The following is a 23,673-nucleotide window of genomic DNA, read 5'->3' on the forward strand; positions in this document are numbered from 1 at the left end:
ATCGATATCTTTAACAAAAATTAAAAAGAACATGGGGCCAAGCACTGATCCTTGAGACTAACTGACATCGAGTCAGTTAGATGAAACACCGTTTAGATTTTAAACGGTGTAGTTCTAAACTTTAGAACTACTCTCTGTCTCCGCTCAGAGAGCCAGTCTACAAGCCAATTGTGAATGTTACCCGAGATACCGTGCGCCAATAGTTTACTGAGCAACCGTTTGTGGGGGACTCTATCAAATGCCTTTTGAAAATCCAGATAAATGATATCTACTGATCTGCCTTCATCGAACACCTCAAAAATAAAATGAAAAAAATTAAGTAAGTTAGTCAAACACGAACGTTTACTACGGAAGCCATGTTACGAATTATTTGTTATAATATTTTCTTCGAAGAATTTCACCATATTGTCGCGAATGATAGTCTCCATTAACTTACAAACAATTGATGTCAGGCTAATTGGTCGATAGTTTCTTGGATGAGACTTGTACCCCTTTTTGAAAATTGGTGTGACATTTGCAAGTTTCCAATCCGACGAAACTTTTCCAGCTGTTAAAGATTTTTTGAAAAAGATAGAGAGCGGTTTACAAATTTGATGTATGATTCCTTTTATAATTCTAGGTGTAATTTTGTCTGGACCAGGAGCTTTGCTTACTTCAATCTTTTCAATTGTGCATTAAATGTCATTTTTTACGATGAGCACGCCATTCAAAATCTTTTCGGTCCTTCTAACCTCCGGCAGTTGAGGTGATGAACAATCTTCGTCGGTAAATACGGATGCGAAAAAGTTATTTAGGACTGTAGCCATTTCATTTTCATCGTTCGTGTGGTTACCATTGTCATTACCAAGCGGTCCGATACTACAAGTGAGTGATTTTTTTATTATTTACATAGCTAAAAAATTATTTAGGATTAGATTTACTTGTTTCCGTTATATATTCGTCAAGATTTTTCTTGCTACGTTCTATTAATTTCTTGGTTTCGCGGCGAATTCTGTCCAACTCTATTTTCTCAGCCTCACTCTGGATTGATATAAATCTACTGTATACGCGTTTTTTTAGAGAGAGGCTATTTTGAATTTCGTTATTCCACCATTTGGGTTTCTTCTAAAAGATGAACATCAGTTACGATATTGTGGTGAAGGCCTCCCACGATTTATCAATATCTGTTTCCGTCGAAATTATAGTCCAGTCAATGTTTTTTAGAATTGATCGGAGTCTTACGAAATTCGCTCTCTGATAATCAGGCACCTTTTCTTTACTATGAGTTACTTGACTTTCTTTCATCTAGAACTACGTAGAACTAAAAACTGGACCAACATTTACTTCGTTGATTAGATCAGCTGTCGCTGAAATGATAAGGTCAAGTATATCATTTTCCCAAGTCGGTTATTGAACGTGTTGATGTAAATCACTCTCTAATAAATATGTGTACAGGTCGAGCCCTGTATGAGAATTCAACGGTTCGCCCTATCTTTTCACTGGCAAGTTAGTCCCCCACAATTACTGTCTCGCAACTGCTACTTGTTTCTAATATTAATTCACTTAACGCGTGGTCGATATCATGAGTCTGCCCTGGCGGTCAATAGATTAGTCCAACTACTATTTTACGAGACTTATTTTTAATTTCAATGAGAATCATGTCCACATTGGTTATAACATCTGTTTTCACGAATACTGAATGGAGAGAGTTGTGGATATGTAACATAACGCCCACACCCTGTCTGTTCTCTCTTTCATGACTAAAAGTCGTATAACCCGGTAATCTATATTCCGCAATGAAATCTCTATTTGAAGTGTCTATCCAAGATTCTGTGATTCCGATAATGTGATAACGATTTGTAGCTGCTAGTGCTTTTAAGTCTTCAAATTTGTCACGTAGGCTACGAGCGTTTATATAGCAAGTTTTAATGTGATTCGAGCCGGGAGTTGCGCGGGCTGAGTGCTCCCTCACGGTGGAGCTGCTGGTGTTCTCACCTTGGTGTTGTTGTTTTTTTACATTCAAAGAGCCACTTGGTCACAGAGCAGCCTCCCGAAACTGGCTGCTCCAACAGGATATAAGTGGATGCCATCGGCAAGGAACAAGTCCGAATCGTAGTAAAAATTGTTCCAGAAGTTAATGAACTGGACGTTTTCTTGTGGGCAAAGGGACTGAAGTCTGTTGTTCGTGCTGAAGGCCTTACTGTAAAAGCAAGGTTCGGCACCGACCCTCGGGAGAATTCCTGAGATTATGATCCGTTTTTCGTGTATACTGCTTGATCATGCGGCTGTATTTTTCAAGCAGTTCCTCAGAACGGGTTGTCCTTACGTCATTTGTGCCCGCGTGAATGACAAAGAGGGTGTTTCGGTCGGCATTACTCGTGACATCATCGCACGCTGCGGTGATGTCGTCCAGTCTGGCACCTGGATAGCAGTAACGTTTTCTGCGGCCTTTTGATGAACAATCACAGAACTCAACCAGCTAGCCACGCACCATGGAGTCCCCAACTAGGCGAGTCTCAAACTCATCCTCCATGGTGTCTGCCAGCACCTGCAACCTATTGAAGGTAGTGGGGGTCAGTAAATGTTTGATTGTCTGCTTCGGTTTGGCTCCATTCCTTACAGGTTGGAACCCGTCATCCTGTGAAGCAGGAAGAGAACCGTTATGTGGGGCAGGCTGGGAGTTGGCCTGTAAGGCAGGCTGGGAGTTAGCCTGTCAGGCAGGCTGGGAGCTTGCTTGTGAGGCGGGCTGGGAGTTTGCCTGTGAGGCAGGCTGGGAGTTAGCCTGTGAGGCAGGTTGGGGGTTAGTCTGTGAGGCAGGTTGGGGGTTAGTCTGTGAGGCAAACTGGGGGTTTGCCTGTGAGGCAGGCTGTGAGTTAGCCTGTGAGGCAGGCTGGGAGTTAGCCTGTGAGGCAGGCTGGGGGTTAGTCTGTGAGGCAGACTGGGGGTTAGCCTGTGAGGCAGGCTGGGAGTTAACCTATGAGGCAGGTAACTCGTCCTCCCGTGAAGCAGGATGGTCGTTTAGAGGGGGCACAGTCTCTATGGAGGGCCTCTCCACCATCGATGATGGAGTCACTGCCACATTGCTGGCAACAAATTCCTGAAGGGTTTCAAATATCTTTTCAAGAGCATGGTGTTTATTTATTACACTCGGTCACAGCATGCGTAAGTCTTAATCTTTGAACACAGAGGCGACAAATTCTACTCAGCTGGAAGTACTGAGCTGCAAATCGTCCGGAACAGACGTCACAATTACGGAGGTTCACAATTCGGGCAAATATCAAAAAGCGCTTTCGAAATTACTTAAAGTGTGACCGTATACTGAAATGGATAAAGAATGTGCATGGAAGTTAGATACTGCTGTGTTAGATGCCTCCAACACTGGTAGATCGTTCCCACAGTGTTTTGAAAACGCCTCAAAGATGAATTGCTTTTCCTGAGCCTCGGTCACGAGAGATCTTTCACAGCCCGGCGCTTTTCAGCTATTGTTCTCTTAGTTTTGTCTCATAGAACGGGGTCGGAGTAGTCACCCAGAGCAAAGGTGGCAAGGGAGGAGAGGAACCAGCAACTCGTTCCCACTTTCCGAATCGTCTAACACAGCTCTGCGACCCTTTCGAGGCCTGGCCAGTGGCACCTGTCACCAGGTGTTCTCCATTCACTCTAGAAAGTATCAGACGCCCTTCCAGAAAGAACAAAAAGCTGAAATATTCCTTGACTATAAGAAAACCCCTCAGAAATTCCACCTAGAAGCCAGGAGGTATAACTTAATAAGCCCCACGGAAGACATCTCTTTCAGGAGAAAAGAACAAGAACCAGCTGCTATGCAGAATAGGGATGGGAGTTCCGTCGTTAGAGGGAAGGGACGAGGATCTCACACCGACAGCTGGTTCCCAGGGAAGCTTTTCAGTGTAGAGGTCGCCACATTCCTCTACACCACAGGCCTAAATAATTAGGCACGGTCCAGCTAACTAGGACCCTGGAACTCCAGCCATTGTCTCATAAAGAGATCCTCTGCCTGCAGTCCAATCCACCACTGCTGCTGCCTAGAGGCGTCACCATGACCCTGGCACGGGAGACAGATCGGGTATTACACCTTGTCCAAGGGTGACCTGAGATTATGCAAGGTAGGGGCATCTAGTTTCCTGAGCTGAAAACACTTCACCCGCATACCGGGAAAAGGGAGGAAGAGGGGGAGGAGGAGGAGGAATTACTAAGGGGATACAAGCGTTGTGGTTAGAGAAATAAGGAAAAAGAAAGTAAAAAATAACATAAGAAATGTGACACGATGAAAGGGATACACGGAAAAATGGGTAAAAAAGAGGAATAAAAATCAATGTAGAAACGTACAGGAAAAAAAATAAAGATGAAAGTCAGAGAGAGAGAGAGAGAGAGAGAGAGAGAGAGAGAGAGAGAGAGAGAGAGAGAGATTAAGTTTTATTTCAACGCGAAAAAGAACGGAGGCAAAGGAGAAAGGTGGTAGGAAGAAGAAGAGGGAGGGAAGAGGGAGAGACAGAAAAATGATGTGGAGAGAATGGCGAGATGGCAAAAGTTCGTAGGAGAGAGAGAGGAGGAGAAAGGAGGGAAAGACGAGGCGAAAAATACGAGCTCGCTGACACAGATGAAGGGGAAAACACGAGGACTCTGACACTGGCGGAGGGAAGTGATAAAGGTAAATGAAAGGTAACAATGTTACTTACTCAAGGAATACCAGCAAAAAATATACGATAAAATATCAGTAATAATTGTAGCAGCGGCAATAATAATAATAATAATAATAATAATAATAATAATAATAATAATAATAATAATAATCCTGCCAAGTGTTTGTATATTGTTTAGTTAACTTAGATTTAGTTTTCCAGCACAGAATAACGTTTTGAAATCGCTTTATTATTCGACATCAGATTAAAAAACAATGAAAGATGAAAAGAAGCGATCCTCGCCAATCCCACTCTCAACTACAGCGAAGAAAGACAACCAAAGAACATAAGGTAGTTGCTGTAGAACATAATATTATAAAACGCAAATCTTGGCTCCAACAACAATTAAAAATCAACCTGTGACTGAGGAAGAAAGATGAAGAAAAAATAATTGTTAGCAGAGCGTGGTTTCGATCCACGGACCTCTGGGTTATGGGCCCAGCACGCTTCCACTGCGCCACTCTGCTGATGTTTCGTTCAGAGGACCTTAAGCCTACGTTTCCCGCGCGCGCGCACGTGTGTGTGTGTGTGTGTGTGTGTGTGTGTGTGTGTGTGTGTGTGTGTGTGTGTGACCCTTGTTTTCGCTTACGTCTTTGTTTTTCCTTTTTTTCTGATTTTTTTTTTTTTTTTTTTTTTTTTTTTTTTTTACGTCGCGGCCTATAGCGCCGGTAGGCTTTTTCCCGGTGGGGCTTGATGGTCGGCCCAAGGCTTCTTCCCGGTGGGTCCTGATGGTCGGCCCAGCCCGTTCTGGCGCAGGCGAGTGTTTATAGTGGCGCCATCTTGCATTGGCTCATGCTGCCCTCCCGGAGCTCATCTTTAATCCTAGAATCTAGAGTCCGGGTTGATAGGTGGTCTTCTGGACAGCATGTGGATAGTTTTAAGCCACTCGGCGGCGGCTGAAAAATCCCAGCTTGGTGGCACCGGGAGAGGGATTGAACTCGCGTCCTCCTGAACGCGGTGGTGTTACTCTGTCGATTCAGCCACCGCCACCCCAAATTGGCTATTATTGTTTTCATTGAGGTTCTCTAATTGTTATTTTTCTTTGTTCTTCTTTTGCTTTCGTATTTATCCTGTTATGTCTTTCTGTCTCGAGTCCTCATTGTCTCCCCCTGTGTATACTTAGCTTCCCTTCTCTCTCTCTCTCTCTCTCTCTCTCTCTCTCTCTCTCTCTCTCTCTCTCTCTCTCTCTCTCTCTCTCTCTCTCTCTCTCTCTCTCTCTCTCCAAACAAGAATGCCACAAAAAAACACAGAAAAAAGCAAACACAAACATGGAAACACAAACAGTTTGAAGGGGACAGACAGGAAGAGGAGAGAGAGAGAGAGAGAGAGAGAGAGAGAGAGAGAGAGAGAGAGAGAGAGAGAGAGAGAGAGAGTGTTTAATGGAAAATACATAAACGAACAGACGGATTCGGAGACAGTGAGAAACGATAGACAAAACGCGTCGTGTTCTCGTCCATAATAGAAACAAACGCTTCACACCTGGCGAGGCGTCTGAGCCTGGAAAGAGGTGAAATTATTCCCTCCTACCCAGGGATCATAAAAGTAGGAGGAAGTAGTGAAACTAAGGAAGGAAGGGAGGAAATAATAAGGGAAGGAGTGAGGTAGGAAGGCATGAAAAGACTGAAGTAAGAATGAGAGAATGAACGAAGGAGAATGGAATAAAGAGAAGGAAAGATGCTTGCATTACAGGAAAAAAGATATTAAGGAAGGAAGGAATAAGGAAACAAGGGGAGATTTTTGGATGCAGGAAATCTTGGAAGCAAAGAAGGAATGACAATTAGAAATAGGAAAGGATTAATGTTGGTAGCAGGACTGGTGGGTAATTGTAGGGGTTTGGGAGTTACTGGTTGATAAGATGAAGGAAATTGATCGTATTATTAGAAGGAAGGGAACCGCAATGAGTGGGGGAAGGAAGGAAGGAGCAAAGAGAGGACAGACGGACGGAAATACTAGAAATAGGATTTTATTATAGAAGGACCGAACGAGCTCTCGGAAAGCAAGAAGCGTTAAAATAAGCACTCAAGGTCTGGGTCGCCCCTCCTCCCCAGGCCCTGAGGCTACCAGCGTTAAGCATTCGTGGCCTGGGGCGGGCCACCTCCGAAACACTTCGGCCTCCCTATGGAAGCCCTCTCAGTTATATTGGAATGTTCCTAAAAGTTAATGACACACGGTGTTAATTAGGCGTAGCGTGGATTTCATAGGCATGCATACATGGCTAGAGGCTTGGTGAGTGCCACCAGCTCTAGACTCGCCCCCGTGCAATGTCAACTCCAAGCTCCCTAAATTCACCCTTCCAAAACCGAGGTGATGTGTCTGGTCACACCCAAAGTAGGGTAACACTCTCAGAAGTGCCAACACCAGCGATGACCAAGCAGACGCCTGACGTGAGCATACTCGGGGAATACTTCCCCGCGATGGAGCGCGTGCGGGTCATGTACTGCGAGGAGGTCCAAGAGCTGCTGGACTGCGGCCGGGGCCGCCTTGCCGGAAAGTTCCGCTACGTCCACTGCTCCCAGAAACACTCCTTCGAGCTGGCCCCCGGCCAGGGCGTGCAGCTGTGGATGAAGTCTCGGCCCCCCCACACCCTCTACTTCCCTGGCGAGGCGTGCAGGGAGGCCATGGTGCACGCCGTGCTGCTCTACCGCGGCCTGGACGACAAATACTGCTTCTTTGACAGCAACTTTGCCATCGTCCCGACCCTCGAGGTGATGGCTGTGGTGAACCGCTCCGGCCTGGCCTCCGTGCACTACCGCACCGAGCAGCCCGGCCTGCAGGGCGTAGCCCTCAACACGTGCCAGTACTACTGCCTGGCCTTCATGAGCTTCATCGTGCAGCACCCATACCTGCCCACCAGATGGCTCATTAGGGAGTTCGCCAAGACCATGCGGCCGCAGGGTGACGAGAAGGCGATGCGCATCACCCAGGAGATTTTTGACGAGGCGGGCATCATCAGGGACTTTGAGAGCGCCGGGACGCCCGTTCACGCGTACCGGCCCAGCCGCGTCGCGAGGTGGGAGGGCGGCAGAAGGCGGCCCGTGAAGAGGCTGCGTGTGCCAAGCAACTATCTGAAGGGCCTGACGCGGGAACAGGCCAGGACGCTGCTTAACAACAACGTGACGGTGTCTCTGGTACAGGGGAAAGCGGCTGGCTGTCACGGCCTGCTCCCGCTTCGTCACCATGGCAGGAAAAGAAACAGACCCAATCAAGACCCGGACAACCTTCATAGGCACATCTGCAAACAAGGGAGCTGCCAAGCCCTGTCATCTACCTGTGCGGGCACGGGCACCACGGAGCCTGCCCGCCGCCCAACAAGTCACACCTACACAGGCTCCCCTAAGAACAGCCACCCCACTGAAGACGGAGCTACACTTAAGGAAGAACAACTTATAGATTACGGAAATACGCGCCACCCACACTGCCGGCCGTTCTGGATGCTTTATGCACCAAAGAACTCAAGCCTACCGGCTTCTTTCAGACTCCTTATGTTCTTATGTTCTCTCTTTCTCTCTCTCTCTGTTATCTATCTATCTTTCTATATCTCGCTCTCGTTCTCTTCGTCCCTTCTCACCCTCCTTTGCTCCTTCCCTCCTACAAAGCATCCCCGTCTACCTCTCCCATCACCGTCACGTTATTACCCGTCTATAGAAATGAAGATCCTCGAGACGGTAATATAAGTGGTGTTGATGGGAGTGACGACAGTGATATCACGCGCGCTCTTTCCCAAATATCTCGTCTCGCAAGGCTCCTTAAATCCCTGAAAGTGGCTCAAAGTGACGACTGAAAGGTGGTGGTGGTGTGGGGTGAGTGTGGGAGGATGAGGAGGCCGTTGTCGGAGGAGAAATATAAATGAGAAAAGTCGATGGAGAGTGAGAGGTGAGGGTATGCTAAGGGAGGCAATGGAGTGAGAAGAAAAGGTAGATTGAGAAGGGTAAAGGAAATGTGTCTTTATAAGCTCTATTTTCCAAGCTAATTATCTGCACCTTCGGTACCGGAATGAGTCTCATTTTATGTCAAAGAAACTACACAAAATACTTGAGATGATACAGTGATATTTCCAATAAGCTTAACGCTTACATTTTCAGCATTATTCCTAGCATAAGGAGGCCCTCACGTGTTTTACTCATTCCAAGGATTTCTGTCATTCAACGAGCTCCAAGGAAGATGACACCCGCGTCGTGTCCCTCCCAGTGCCAGTGGGCGGAGCTTCGTCCAGCTACACAGAACATAGACCAAACCGTACGGAGGCGCGTCCTAGTATGGCCAAGGAATAGTTCTTGTAATAGTAAAAACAATTATGGCATAATAATGATAATTAAAATAATAATAGTAATAATAATATTAATAAGAATAAGAACATGAATAAGTATAAACAATGAGTGAAGATACGGAAACTCTCTCTCTCTCTCTCTCTCTCTCTCTCTCTCTCTCTCTCTCTCTCTCTCTCTCTCTCTCTCTCTCTCTCTCCGCGTTTTCCATTTTTTTTCATTTTATTACGTTTTTTTCTAGATTTTCATGGGGGGGCAAGTGCCCCCTCTTGCCCTACGTGCGGGCGCCCATGCCGGGGACGCGTACAGTGGGCCTTCTGTTCGTGTAGACCAGGATCCATACGAGCGACTCTAGTATGGATCCTGGTGTAGACTGTACATAAGCGTGCCGTGCACATGCTCATAATTATATAATGTATATCGTTCGATTTCGTTCCCTTTCTTGTTTTTTTTTTTTTTTTATATGCTGCTGGGCGAAATAAAGCTATTATTATTATTACCTCCGCCAACGAAGTTGGGAGGAGGTTATATTTTCGGTCCGATCAGTATGTTTATTTATTTATCTATTTATTTATTTGTTTGTTCGTGAGCAGTCTCCTGTGCACAATTTTGCGAATGTCTCAACTAATTTTTCAGGGAAGCTTCGTGTCCATCCAGAATAGAACCCATTAAAATTTTGATGTCAAAGGTCAAGGTCGCACAAAACGTCAGATTGGCCTTAACTTCGGTTCTCGTCATCGTAGATACTTCAGACTTGGTTCATATTTTAGCTCATTGAAAGATGCACCTTGCATGGCCTTGACCTTGGCCTTTGACCTTGACCTCGAAAAGTTCACACAATGTCAAAGTTTCCAAAAAAAAATAGAATTTCATCAAATTTCGAAGCAAATGCTTCCATATGATGCGTGTTCATTCAGAACAGAACCCATTAATATTTTGATGTCAAAGTTCAAAGGTCAAGGTCTCCCAAAACGTCAGATTGGCCATAACTTTGGTTCTCGTCATCGCAGAGACTTCAGACTTGGTTCATATTTTATCTCATGGAAAGACGCACCTTGCATGGCCTTCACCGTGACCTTTGACCTTGACCTCGAAAAGCTCGCCCAAGGTCAAAGTTTAAAAAAATAGAATTTCATCAAATCTCGAGACAAATGGTTCTATATGATGCACCTTGCATGGCCTTGACCTTGGCCCTTGACCTTGGCCTCGAAAAGTTCGCCCAAGGTCAAAGTTTATAAAAAAAAAGAATTTCATCAAATCTCGAAACAAATGGTTCCATATGATGCATCTTGCATGGCCTTGAGCTTAACCTTTGACCTTGATCTCGAAAAGTTCCCCCAAGGTCAAAGTTTTCCCCAAAAATAGAATTTCATCAAATTTCGAAACAAATGTTTCCATATGATGCATAGGATCGCAGTTGATGCTCATACCGATTTTCAGGACGATCTATGGCGAAGGTGTGCACTCTCCGAGTGCTATGCGTATAGTTATTAGTATTTGCAGTAGTAGTGAAAGTCGTCGTCGTAGTATTCATAGTAGGTAGTAGTAGTAGTAGTAGTAGTAGTAGTAGTAGTAGTAGTAGTAATAGTAATAGTAGTAGTAGAATAGTAATAATAGAGAGAGGATATGTGGATGAGGTAGAGGAATTAGAGGCTGGAGAATGAAAGAAACAAGAGGAGGAGGAGGAGGAAAAGGAGGAATGAGAAGGTGGGACGAGTGCAGCAAGGAATAGAGGGTGAGATGAATAATGAGGAAGAGAGGAAAAGTGAAGGGAAGTAGTGGAGAAAGTTGGTTGCTCATGAATGATTTAAAGTGCAAGGAAAGGGGTTAGGAAGGAGTGGAGGGAGAGGCGTGTTAGGAGCACAAGGCGGTAGTGTGTAAGGAGGAAGATTAGGAGCAGTTGATTGCTGGTATGTAAGTGAAAGGGTTGAAAATGTATGGACGATGAGGAAGAGAACGCAGAGGAGGCAGAAAAGAAGGGGGAAAAACAGGAAGGATGTGTTAAGGGGTTTGCGGAGGTACAAGCAAAAAAGCACAGGAAAGTGTTAAAGTGGCAAGTTGTGAGGTGGCTGTGTGTGTGTGCCCGGAGGAGGTGAATGAGTGGCGGTGACGGCGCGGAGAGTGGAGGTGACGGAAGGCTGATAAAGGGACGTGGAAGGAAATCATTTATCTCGAAGCAAGAAGGGAAGGGAAGCACCAGGGATAGAAGTAACAGAAGGAGGAGGAGAAGGAAGAGGAAAAGGTGGACGAGCAGCATCGGCAGTATTTAGAAACAAGAAAAAGGAAAAGCAATAGATATAGAGGCAGTAGTAGTAGGAGAAGGAAGAGAAGAAAGAGAAGGATAAGGTGGACGAGTAGCAGCAGCAGTATTAAGTTGTATTTCATTAAAGGCCAGAAAAAAGTAACCAAAATATTACTGCTCACAAACAAGGCAGCATCACCGGACCTCTTTCAACATCACCTGCCCCCCAAAACGAACACCTTCAACACCGCAACACAAACACGCAACAGTCAGTCAGTCAGCGCGCGACCTTCCTCAGTCAGCGCGCGACCTTCCTCAGTCAGCGCGCCACCTTCCTCAGTCAGCGCGCGACTTTCCTCAGTCAGTGCGCGACCTTCCTAGAGTCAGCGCGCGACCTTCGACAGTCAGCGCGCGACCTTCGACAGTCAGCGCGCGACCTTCCTCAGTCAGCGCGCGACCTTCAAAGTCAGCGCACGACCTTCCTTGGGTTCACACGTGACTTTGCCCCGCTGCTGTGTGGAGCCAACTCGCTCTTTCCTCTGCTTTCCTCTGCTTTTGCGGTGTGAGGCGTTCTGTGCTTCTGTGAACTGCTGCTGTACTGGAGGACTACAAAACCAGGAGGATTACCCTGCCTTCTACTACAGACCGCTAAGTGTTCTGATTTAGTATGTACTTAGTTAGATAGTGATCCACAGTTACTCCTAGGACAAGTGTATTAAGCTTCCCACATCTACACTAAATTCAACATTCTTTCACGCCAACCCAGTGCTACACGGTTTTATATTGCTTTTGTGTTTTTTATATTGCTTTTGTGTTTTTTTCTCCTTCTATTATTAAGATACTTTACTGTGCTGTGATAATAGGACTACGTGAATCAGGCGCGCCAAGCTACGTTAATTTCTAAGTCCACACAAAACACTAGATAATCCACTTTCCGCGCAAACCTAGTGAACACAGTTATTATCTTCTTTACGTAAGTGATTTCTCAGTATATTAATATTGACCCTTGTTTTGTCCTAGTGGGTAGAAATAACCGCGCCTTTTTACCCGAGACACGCCCTTTTCCCCGGGGAATTGACATGACTGCGACCTCACAGCAGCTGTTGGTTTGTTTTCCTAGATACACATTTTTGCCCAGAGATTTGACCTGACGACCTCACCGCAGCTGCGTACTTTGTTATCGTCTTAACGCGCCTAATTGTTTCCGTCTTGCCTCGCCCATATCTTCACCATGACGTCCCTCAAGCGCTGTTCTGAGTGTGGCCTTCGCATGGCCAAGCAGTACTTTCTTTCCAAGGACGTTTGTAGGTTCTGCGTTATGACTCAGAAGGATGATCAGAGGATCATAGAGTTAGAGAATAGGGTTACGACTCTCGCCGCCCAGGTAGACTTACTAGTTAGTGCAGCAGCAACAAGCCCCGCCTCCTCCTCTTCCCCTTCCTCTTCCTCTTCCTCTTCCTCTTCTTCCTCGTCCTCCTCCCCTCCAGTATTGTCTTCTCCCACACAGCAGCCCCTCCCATCCTCCTCCTCCTCCTCCTCGACCATCTCCGCTCTCCCCGCTTCCCTCTCCTCCTTCTCCTCTTCTTCCTCCTCTTCCTCCTCCTCGCCCACCTCGGCCGTCCCCCCTCTCCCCGCCCACCCTCCTCCTCCTCCTCTCCCTCTTTCTCCTCCATGTCCTCCGCCTCTTCGCTCGTCCCTCCCTCCCACACCTGTCCTTCACCTTCCCTTTCCCCCTCTTCCTCCTCCCTCTCCTCGTCCGTTCCTCCCTCCCCCACCTCACTCTCCCTTTCTCCTACGCCTTCTTCCTCCTCCACCTCCGCCTCCTCCCTCCAATTCCTCGCCTTCCTTCCGTCCCCCTCTCCCCTCTTCCCGCCCACTCTCCTCCTCCTCCTCTCCCTCTTTCTCCTCCTTGTCCTCCGCCTCCTCGCTCGTCCCTCCCTCCAACACCTGTCCCTTACCTTCCCTTTCCCCCACTTCCTCCACCCTCTCCTCGTCCGTGCCTACCTCCACCACCGCACCCTCCCTTTCTCCTACTCCTTCTTCCTCCTCCTCCTCCTCCACCTCCACCTCCACCTCCTCCTCCTCCTCCTCCTTTCCACCTTCCACCTCTTCCACAATGTCTCCTCGTTCTTCACAGCAGGTCCCTCCCCTCCCTTTCCGCTCTCCCCTCCCCCCTTTACCCACCCCTCCTGGCCCCTCTTCCGACCGTCGGGTTCTTGCTGTTGGTGATAGTCAGGTTCGTTATGTTGACAGGTATTTTTGCTCCAAGGATAAGAACAGGACGAGGGTGTGTTTCCCAGGGGCAGGGGTGGGCCATATATCAGACAGGATTGAGGCGTGTATGGCAAGCGAGGGATCGAACCCCATTGTCTTTCTCAGCTGTGGCGGAAACGACGTTTCTCGTGTTCCAAGCGAGGACCTTCTCAGGCGTTTTAGAGAATTGTTAGGCAGGATACGTGACGCTGGTGGGTCGCCAGTAGTGTGTGGCGTCCTGCCAAGGAGGGGCGTTGGCGATGGATGGCTGTCCAGGGTGATAGCAGTGAACAGCAGACTTGCTGAGCACTACGAACGCAATGGGTGGCTTTTCGTCGACAATTGGGACCTCTTCTTTGGCAACGACGCCCTCTACGCCCGTGACAGGATGCATTTGACGTTCAAGGGTGTTGAGGCTCTCTCAGACTCCCTTGAGCGAGCACTTGGTACCCTGAGGGAATTTTTAGTATAGGCGAGGGGGGGAGGGGAGGACATCTAGCTCATAATATAACCAGGCAGCTTAGAAGTAATTCTAGGGGAGTAGCAGAGGACGGGCTAAGAATCTTCTATACTAACAGCAGGAGCCTCAGAAACAAGATAGACTTAATAAGGGGTGAAGCTTGTTCAGAAAATTTTGACATAATAGCGATCACTGAGACATGGATAAACACTGCTAATAGAAATTTTAGATCAGAATTTGAAATAACGAGTTATCAGATGTTTCACAAAGACAGAAGGGGCAGAAAGGGAGGTGGAGTTGCGCTATATGTTAAAGACTCACTTAAATGTTTAGTTAACAATTCAGTCAAAACTAACATGGATCCAGAATCAGTTTGGGTGGACGTTTACAAAGGGAAAGAAAAACTAACTCTAGGAGTTATGTACAGGCCACCCAACCTTAGCAGGCAGGACACGAGTATATTACTACAGGAGATTGGCAGGGCGAGTATGAGTAGAAATGTCTGCGTAATGGGGGACTTTAATTATAGGAATATAGACTGGGAGGACCTATTGGGTGACATGGAAGCCGAGGACCTTCTTGAAGTTATACAAGATAATTTCCTTAAGAAGGTAGTTACTGACCTTACCAGAGGAGATAACATATTAGACTTAGTCCTAACCAATAATGGGAACTTGCTACGTGAGTTGGAGGTGGGCGGAGAGTTAGGAAATAGTGACCACAGAACGGTTCGTTTTGGCTAAGACTAGGTGGTAACCCGCGAGCCAAACCCAGTGTTAGTGCCAGATTTCAGAAGAGCAAATTACGAGGGGCTTCGAAGACATCTTGAAGGGGTAAACTGGGATAATTTAGGGATTCATGAGGGCCAGAACTGCGGATTGGAGAGCCAGGAGAACCAGGTAGAAATGTATTACAATAACTTGGTTAGAGTAATAGTAGAGGGGCAAGGACAGCATAATACCACAGCGAACACTTAGAAAAGAAAACAATGATCCTAAGTGGATGATTCGTGGACTAAAACACGAGATTGGGTTAAAGAAGGGAATTTATCAGAAAATAAAGAATGGTGAAACACATCTCAGGGGCCGATACGTCGAACTATCTAGATTAGTTTTTTTTTTTTTGTTTTTTTTTTTTTTACAGCTAAGAAGACAGCTCAAGGGCACAAAAAAGTAAACATTAATAAAAAAAAAAAAAGCCCGCTACTCGCTGCTCCTAAAAAGAATCCAAAGAGGTGGCCGAAAGATAAGTCAGTTTCGGGAGGAGAGGTGTCCTGATACCCTCCTCTTGAAAGAGTTCAAGTCGTAGGCAGGAGGAAATACAGATGAAGGAAGATTGTTCCAGAGTTTACCAGCGTGAGGGATGAAAGAGTGAAGATGCTGGTTAACTCTTGCATAAGGGGTTTGGACAGTATAGGGATGAGCATGAGTAGAAAGTCGAGTGCAGCAGGGCGGGAGGGGGAGGCATGCAGTTAGCAAGTTCAGAAGAGCAGTCAGCGTGGAAATATCGATAGAAGATAGAAAGAGAGGCAACATTGCGGCGGAATTTAAGAGGTAGAAGACTATCAGTATGAGGAGGAGAGCTGATGAGACGAAGAGCCTTTGCCTCCACTCTGTCCAGAAGAGAACTGTGAGTGGAGCCCCACCACAAATGAGATGCATACTCCATACGAGGGCGGACAAGGACCCTTAATATGGACAGCAACTGTGCATGGTAGTATAAATGGCGGAGACGTTACAGAACGCACAGCCTCGAGGAAGCTGATTTAGTAAGAGATGAGATATGAAGTTTCCAGTTGAGATTTTGAGTTAAGGATAGACCGAGGATGTTTAGTGTTGAGGAAGGTGATAGCTGGGTGTTGTCAAAGAATAGTGGATAGTTGTTTGGAAGATTGTGTCGAGTGGATAGATGGATAAACCGTGTTTTTGAGGCGTTGAAGGACACCAGGTTCTTCTTGCCCCAATCGGAAATAATAGTAGGGCCTGAGGCTAAGCGTTCTGCAGCCTCCAGCCTGGAATCGTTTAGTTCCTGTGGGGTGGGTCTTCTATTAAAAGAAGTTGAGTAATGCAGAGTGGAGTCATCGGCGTAAGAATGGATAGGACAGTTCCTTATGGAAAGAACATCATTAATGAACAACAGAAAAAGAATGGGAGATAGGACAGAGCCCTGCGGGACACCACTTTTAATAGGTTTAGGGGAAGAACATTGACCGTCTAGCAAAGCAGAAATGTAACGGTCAGAAAAGAAACTGGAGGTAAAGATACAGAGTGAAGGATTGAAACCGTAGGAGGGTAGTTTGGAAAGCAAAGATTTGTGCCAGACCCTATCAAAGGCTTTTGATATGTTCAGCGCAATAGCAAAGATTACATCGAAACGGCTAAGAGAGGATGACCAAGAGTCAGTTAAGAAGGCTAGGAGATCACCAGTAGAACGCCCTTGCGGAACCCATACTGGCGATCAGATAGAAGGTCAGAAGTGGAAAGGTGCTTTTGAATCTTACGGTTAAGGATTGATTCAAAAGCTTTAGATAGACAAGAAAGTAAAGCAATAGGACGGTAGTTTGAGGGATTGGAGCGGTCACCCTTCTTAGGTACAGGCTGTGTGAAGGCATACTTCCAGCAAGAAGGAAAGGTAGATGTTGACAGGCAGAGGCGAAAGAGTTTGACCAGGCAGGGTGACAGCACGGAGGCACAGTTTTTAAGGACAATAGGAGGCACTCCATCAGGTCCATAAGCCTTCTGAGGATCGAGGCCAGAGAGGGCATAGAAAACATCATTTTGAAGAATCTTTATAACAGGCATAAAGGAGTCAGAGGGGATGAGTAGGAGGAATATGCCCAGAATCGTCCAGAGTGGAGTTTTTAGTAAAAGTTTGAGAGAAGAGTTCAGCCTTAGAGATAGATGAGACGGCAGTGTTGCCGTCAGGACTGAGGAGTGGAGGTAAAGATGAAGAAGTGAAGTTGGAGGAGATGTTTTGGCTAGATGCCAGAAGTCACGGGAAGAGTTAGAGAAAGCAAGGTTTTGACATTTTCTATTAATGAAAAGAATTTTTGGTTAGTCGGAGAATAGATTTGGCACGATTTCGGGCAGAAATGTAAAGTTCATAATTAGCATTAGTTTGAAGGCTCTGGTATCTTTTGAGCTACCTCTCTATCATTGACAGCACGAGAACAAGCGTGATTAAACCAAGGCTTTTAGCATGAGGAGTAGAGAAAGAACGAGGAATGTATGCCTCCATTCCAGAGACAATCACCTCTGTGATGCGCTGAGCACACACAGAGGGTCTCTATCCTGGAAGCAATAATCATTCCACGGGAAATCGGAAAGTACATCCTCAGGTCGTCCCACCGAGCTGAAGCAAATGCCAGAAGCATCGCCTCTTCGGTGGGTCCAGAGGATGTACAGGAGCGATAGGACAGGATGCAGAAATAAGATTGTGATCGGAGGAGCCCAACGGAAGAACAGTTTGACAGAATAAGCAGAAGGGTTTGAGTTAAGGAAGAGGTCTAGAATGTTGGGCCGATCTCCAAGACTGTCAGGAATACGTGTAGGGTGCTGGACCAAATGCTCTAGGTCGTTGAGGATAGCAAAGTTGTAGGCTTGTTCACCAGGCTGATCAGTGAAAGAGGAGAAAAGCCAAAGCTGGTATTGAACATTGAAATCTTCTAGGATGCAAATTTCAGCGACAGGAGAGTGATCCTATATGTGCTCTACTTTGGAGTTCAAATAGTCTAAGAACTTTACATAGTTGGTAGGGTTAGGTGAGAGATAAACAGCACATACGTACTTAGTAGTAGAGTGATAATGAAATCTTAGCCAGATGGTGGAAAAATCAGAAGACTCAAGTTCGTGAGTACGAGAGCAAGTGATGTCGTTGCGCACATAGGCGCAACATACACCTTTGGAATCAAAATTAGGATACAGATAATAGGATGGATCAGAGTAGAGATTGCTGTCAGTAACACCCCGAGACCTGTGTTTCGGTAAGGAAGAGAAGGTGAGGTTTAGAGGAGGAGAGATGATGTTCCACAGAATGAAAATTAGAGCGAAGACCGCGAATGTTGCAGAAATTGAGAAGAAAGAGGTTCGAGGAGTTATCAAGACACCTCTCGGGTCGGCAGCTAGAAGGGGAGTCCTCCCTGGGGGAATTTGTGGTCCCCCCCCCAGGCGGGGACTCCGAGGCATTGCTTAATTGAGCCATTTTGAATTTTGAATTTTGGAAAAAGGTGTATATGTTATGTGAATGTAGTGTGGTGTGGATAAAGAGAGGATCTGTCTTTAGAGAGCATGCTGAACTACTCTCCGGTGTTAGTGAGACAATAGGGAAACGGTTAGTGAGGACATGGGAAGGGTCTTTGGAGGGCTTCAGCTCCCTTCTCACCTCCCATATATACCTCACCGGGAGTGGCTTGCGCCCGTTCGGTAGGTGTCTTCCTACCTACTCCAGTTAAGAAAAAACACCAGGATAGCAAAAAGGAACGATGAGATCAAAGTAGCAAATGAGGCGAAAAGTAATCCTAAGGGCTTCTTTCAGATGTATAGAACAAAAACACGGGAGAAAATTGGACCCCTGAAAATAAACACAGGGGAGCTAGTAGAAAATTACGAAAATATGAGCACATTGTTGAACGACTTCCTTTCAGTATTCACACAGGAGGATCGAACGACTGTACGGGGAAAGAGTTCAGGTGTACGAGGGAGGGGATGGCGACAAATTGAGGGATATAATCATTACCAGGCAAGTAATTCAGGATGACATAGATAAGCTTAAGAAGAACAAGTCGCCAGGTCCTGACGGGATATTTCCGAGGGTACTAAAGGAACTAGATGATGTACTCAGTGACCCACTAACCGACATCTTTAAGATGTCGGTAAATACTGGCTATGTGCCGAGCCTATGGAAAGTTGCTAATGTGACGCCGATTTTTAAAAAGGAGGACAGGTCAGTTGCTTCAAACTATCGCCTAATTAGCTTAACATCGGTTATAGGCAAGATGCTGGAGTCTATAATAGCCAGGAACATTCGGGAGCATTTAGAGAAACATTGCTTAATTCACGACTCGCAGCATGGGTTCACAAAAGGTAGGCCATGCCTCACCAATCTCTTGTCCTTCTACAATAAAGTATTTGAGGCGGTTGACAGAGGTGAAAATTATGATGTAATCTATCTTGATTTTAGTAAAGCGTTTGATAAAGTTCCTCACCAACGACTGTTGCTTAAATTACAGGTTCACGGAGTAGAGGGTAAAGTTTTGAACTGGGTCAAGGCGTGGCTTAGCAATAGGAAGCAAAGAGTGCAAATCAATGGTAAAAGATCTGACTGGGGATGTGTTACGAGTGGGGTCCCACAAGGTTCGGTATTAGGTCCACTTTTATTTATTTTTTATATCAATGATTTAGATACAGGAATTAGTAGTGATGTTAGTAAATTTGCAGATGATACCAAGATCGGTAGAGTAATTGAGTCGGATCGGGACGCTAGTATTCTTCAAGGTGAACTCAACAAATTGTATGACTGGGCGGATAAATGGCAGATGGAGTTCAATGTAGGGTAGTGCAGTATTCTGAGTGTAGATAGGAACAACCCTTCACATAACTATTGCTTAAATGACACTCTCATAAGCAGGTCTGGGTGCGAGAGGGATTTAGGGGTCTTAGTGAGCTCTGATCTCCGTCCAAGGGCACAATGCATTCAAGCTAGAAATCGAGCTAATAGGGTATTGGGATTTATTTCAAGGAGTCTTCCTCAAACTGTATTTAGCATTAGTTAGACCTCATCTTGACTATGCGGTTCAGTTCTGGTCACCTTACTATAGAATAGATATCAAAATGTTAGAATCGGTGCAGATGAGGATGACTAAGATGATTCAGGGGTTGAGAAACTTGCCATACGAGGAAAGACTCAAACAGTTAAACTTGCATTCTCTAGAAAGGCGAAGGGTGCGTGGAGATATGATCGAGGTTTATAAATGAATGAAGGGCTTTGATAAGGGAGACATTCATAAGGTTTTGTTGGTAAGAGAACCGGGTAGGACACGAAGTAATGGGTTTAAACTGGATAAATTCAGAGTCAACAGGGACATAGGCAAAAATTGGTTTACTAACAGGGTGGTGGATGAGTGGAATAGGCTTAGCAGTCATGTAGTGAGTGCCAATACAATTGTCCCATTCAAAAATAGACTAGATAAATTCATGGACAGCGATATTAGGTGGGGTTAGATACACGGGAGCTTAGGGTCAAAGGAGCTGCCTCGTACAGGCCTACCGGGCACCGGCCTCTTGTAGACTCCTGCGTTCTTATGTTCTTATGTTCTTATGTAAAACTTAATAAAATAAAACTCCCGTAATTGACCCCCTTTCGGCCACCTCTTCGGATTCTTTACAGGAGCAGCGAGTAGCGGGCTTTTTTTTATTAGTTTCCTTTTTTTGTGCCCTTGTGCTGTCTCCTTTGCTGTAAAAAAAAAAAGCCTTACAAACACATTCATTCACACAAACAAGGCAGCATCACCCGACCTATTTCAAAACCATCTGACCCAAAAGCCCCAAACAACTTCAACACTGTAACACAAACACGCAACGCAACACAAGGCCAATTAATTTCCTCACGCCCATTAAGCAGCGACACTCGAATCCCTTTGGTGTTAACGAGCTTGACCTGCTGAGCCAATCACCCTTAACGTGCATCAGCCTGGCGTGACGTGACCTCCTTTGACCTCCAGCGACCTGACCTACACACGGCGAGCGAGGGTGTGGAGGTTGGGGAAAATTGGTCAAGTATGTGTGTGTGTGTGTGTGTGTGTGTGTGTGTGTGTGTGTGTGTGTGTGTGTGTGTGTGTGTCTCTCTCTCTCTCTCTCTCTCTCTCTCTCTCTCTCTCTCTCTCTCTCTCTCTCTCTCTCTCTCTCTCTCTCTCTCTCTCTCGAAATTCTCTTTATATCCATTTTTGTCATATCCTATATCCGTTCATCATTTCACTGCCTTTCAGTCTTTCCTTCATTCCCTCCCTCTCTCCCTCTTTCCCCCTGTTCCTACCTCTCTCCATCCCAGGTTACCGACACCCTTACCTTCTCCAATAACCTGTCGGACCCTGTGAACCCCCACAAGAGCTCTTTCCTTCTATTGGTTTCAGCTTCAAGAGTCCTTCAGGTAGGACTCATGAGGGTGCCACATACCTCGTCCTGGGCTCGACATCATATCAATACCTTTAACGGGAACGAGGGGAAAAGAGGCGGGGACGTTTTTATATTTGGGCAGCTAGCTGGCACCATGTTGGTCACGATGGAGCGCCAATTATCAGATTAGCACTCACTACCTACCTACCCATCAACAACCCGGGGGGGGGAACCTAAGGGGACACGGGGTAGGGGGGGGGGAGGACTAAGGGGACACACACACACCACGACCACCACCACCAGAGAGAGAGAGAGAGAGAGAGAGAGAGAGAGAGAGAGAGAGAGACCTGGAAGCCGAGGATTTTCTTGAAGTTATACAAGATAATTTCCTTAAGCAAGTAGCTACTGAGCCTACCAGAGGAGATAACATATTAGACTTAGTCCTAACCAATAATGGGAACTTGCAACGTGAGTTGGAGGTGGGTGGAGAGTTAGCAAATAGTGACCACAGAACGGGTCGTTTTATCTTAGACTGGGCGGTAACCCGCGAGCCAAACCCAGTGTTAGTGCCAGATTTTAAAAGAGCAAATTACGAGGGGCTTCGAAGACATCTTGAAGGGGTAAACTGGGATAATTTAGGGATTCATGAGGGCCAGAATTGCGGATTGGAGAGCCAGGAGAACCAGGTAGAAATGTCTTACAATAATTTAGTTAGAGTAAGAGTAGAGGGGCAAGGACAGCATATACCAGAGCGAACACTTAGAAAAGAAAACAATGACCCTAAGTGGATGACTCGTGGACTAAAACACGAGATAGGGTTAAAGAAGGGAATTTATCAGAAAATAAAGAATGATGAAACACATCTCAGGGGCAGGTACGTCGAACTATCTAGATTAGTTAAGCAAAACACCAGGATAGCAAAAAGGAACTATGAGATCAAAGTAGCAAATGAGGCGAAAAGTAATCCTAAGGGCTTCTTTCAGATGTATAGAACAAAAACACGGAAGAAAATTGGACCGCTGAAAACAAACACAGAGGAGCTAGTAGAAAATTACGAAAATATTAGCACATTGTTGAACGACTACTTCCTTTCAGTATTCACACAGGAGGATCGAACGACTATACCGGAAAGGGTTCTGGTGTACGAGGGCGAGGATGGCGATAAATTGAGGGATATAATCATTGCCAGGCAAGCAGTTCAGGATGACCTAGATAAGCTTAAGAAGAACAAGTCGCCAGGTCCTGACGGGATATTTCTGAGGGTGTTAAAGGAATTAGGTGAGGTACTCAGTAACCCACTAACTGACATCTTTAAGATGTCGGTATATACTGTCGGTATATGTGCCAAGCCTATGGAAAGTAGCTAATGTGACGCCGATTTTCAAAAAGGGGGACAGGTCAGTTGTTTCAAACAATCGCCCAATTAGCTTAAAATCGGTTATAGGCAAGATGCTGGAGTCCATAATAGGCAGGAACATTCGGGAGCATCTAGAGAAACATAGCTTAATTCACGACTCGCAGCATGGGTTCACAAAAGGTAGGTCATGCCTCATCAATCTCTTGTCCTTCTACAATAAAGTATTTGAGGCAGTTGACAGAGATGAAAATTATGATGTAATCTATCTTGATTTTAGTAAAGTGTTTGACAAAGTTCCTCACCAACGACTGTTGCTTAAATTACAGGCTCACGGAGTAGAGGGTAAAGCTTTGAACTGGGTCAAGGCGTGGCTTAGCAATAGGAGGCAAAGAGTGAAAATCAACGGTAAAAGATCTGACTGGGGATGTGTTACGAGTGGGGTCCCACAAGGTACGGTATTAGGTCCACCTTTGTTTATTATTGATATCAATGACTTAGATACAGGAATTAGTAGTGATGTTAGTAAGTTTACAGATGATACCAAGATCGGTAGAGTAATTGAGTCGGATCAGGACGCTAGTATTCTCCAGGCTGACCTAAAGAGATTGTATGACTGGGCGGATAAATGGCAGATGGAGTTCAATGTAGGAAAGTGCAGTATTCTGAGTGTAGGTAGGAACAACCCTCTCACATAACTATTGCTTAAATGACACTCTCATAAGCAGGTCTGGGTGCGAGAGGGATTTAGGGGTCTTAGTGATCTCTAATCTCCGTCCAAGGGCACAATGCATTCAAGCTAGAAATCGAGCAAATATGGTACTGAGAGTTATTTCAAGGAGCGTAAGCAACAGAAGCACCGAAGTCTTCCTCAAACTATATTTAGCATTAGTTAGACCTCATCTTGACTATGCGGTTCAGTTCTGGTCACCTTACTATAGAATGGATATCAAAAAGTTAGAATCGGTGCAGAGGAGGATGACTAAGATGATTCAGAGGTTGAGAAACTTGCCATACGAGGAAAGACTCAAACAGTTAAATTTACATTATCTAGAAAGGCGAAGGGTGCGTGGAGACATGATCGAGGTTTATAAATGAATGAAAGGCTTTAATAAGGGAGACATTCATAAGGTTTTGTTGGTAAGAGAACCGGGTAGGACACGAAGTAATGGGTTTAAACTGGATAAATTCAGAGTCAACAGGGACACAGGCAAAAATTGGTTTACAAACAGGGTGGTGGATGAGTGGAATAGGCTTAGCAGTCATGTGGTGAGTGCCAGTACAACTGTCACATTCAAAAATGTATTAGATAAA

The 23,673-nt window shown here is 45.7% G+C and overlaps 1 non-coding gene across 1 annotated transcript; it reads right to left on the reverse strand.

Annotated features, from left to right (window-relative positions):
- Positions 1–5,071: 5,071 nt before the first annotated feature.
- Trnam-cau (transfer RNA methionine (anticodon CAU)) lies at positions 5,072–5,143 on the reverse strand. The gene has a single exon. It is a non-coding gene; the product is annotated as a tRNA-Met (tRNA).
- Positions 5,144–23,673: the final 18,530 nt, after the last annotated feature.

The sequence above is a fragment of the Eriocheir sinensis genome, unplaced genomic scaffold (assembly GCF_024679095.1).
Source record: "Eriocheir sinensis breed Jianghai 21 unplaced genomic scaffold, ASM2467909v1 Scaffold19, whole genome shotgun sequence".
Lineage (NCBI taxonomy): Eukaryota > Metazoa > Arthropoda > Malacostraca > Decapoda > Varunidae > Eriocheir > Eriocheir sinensis.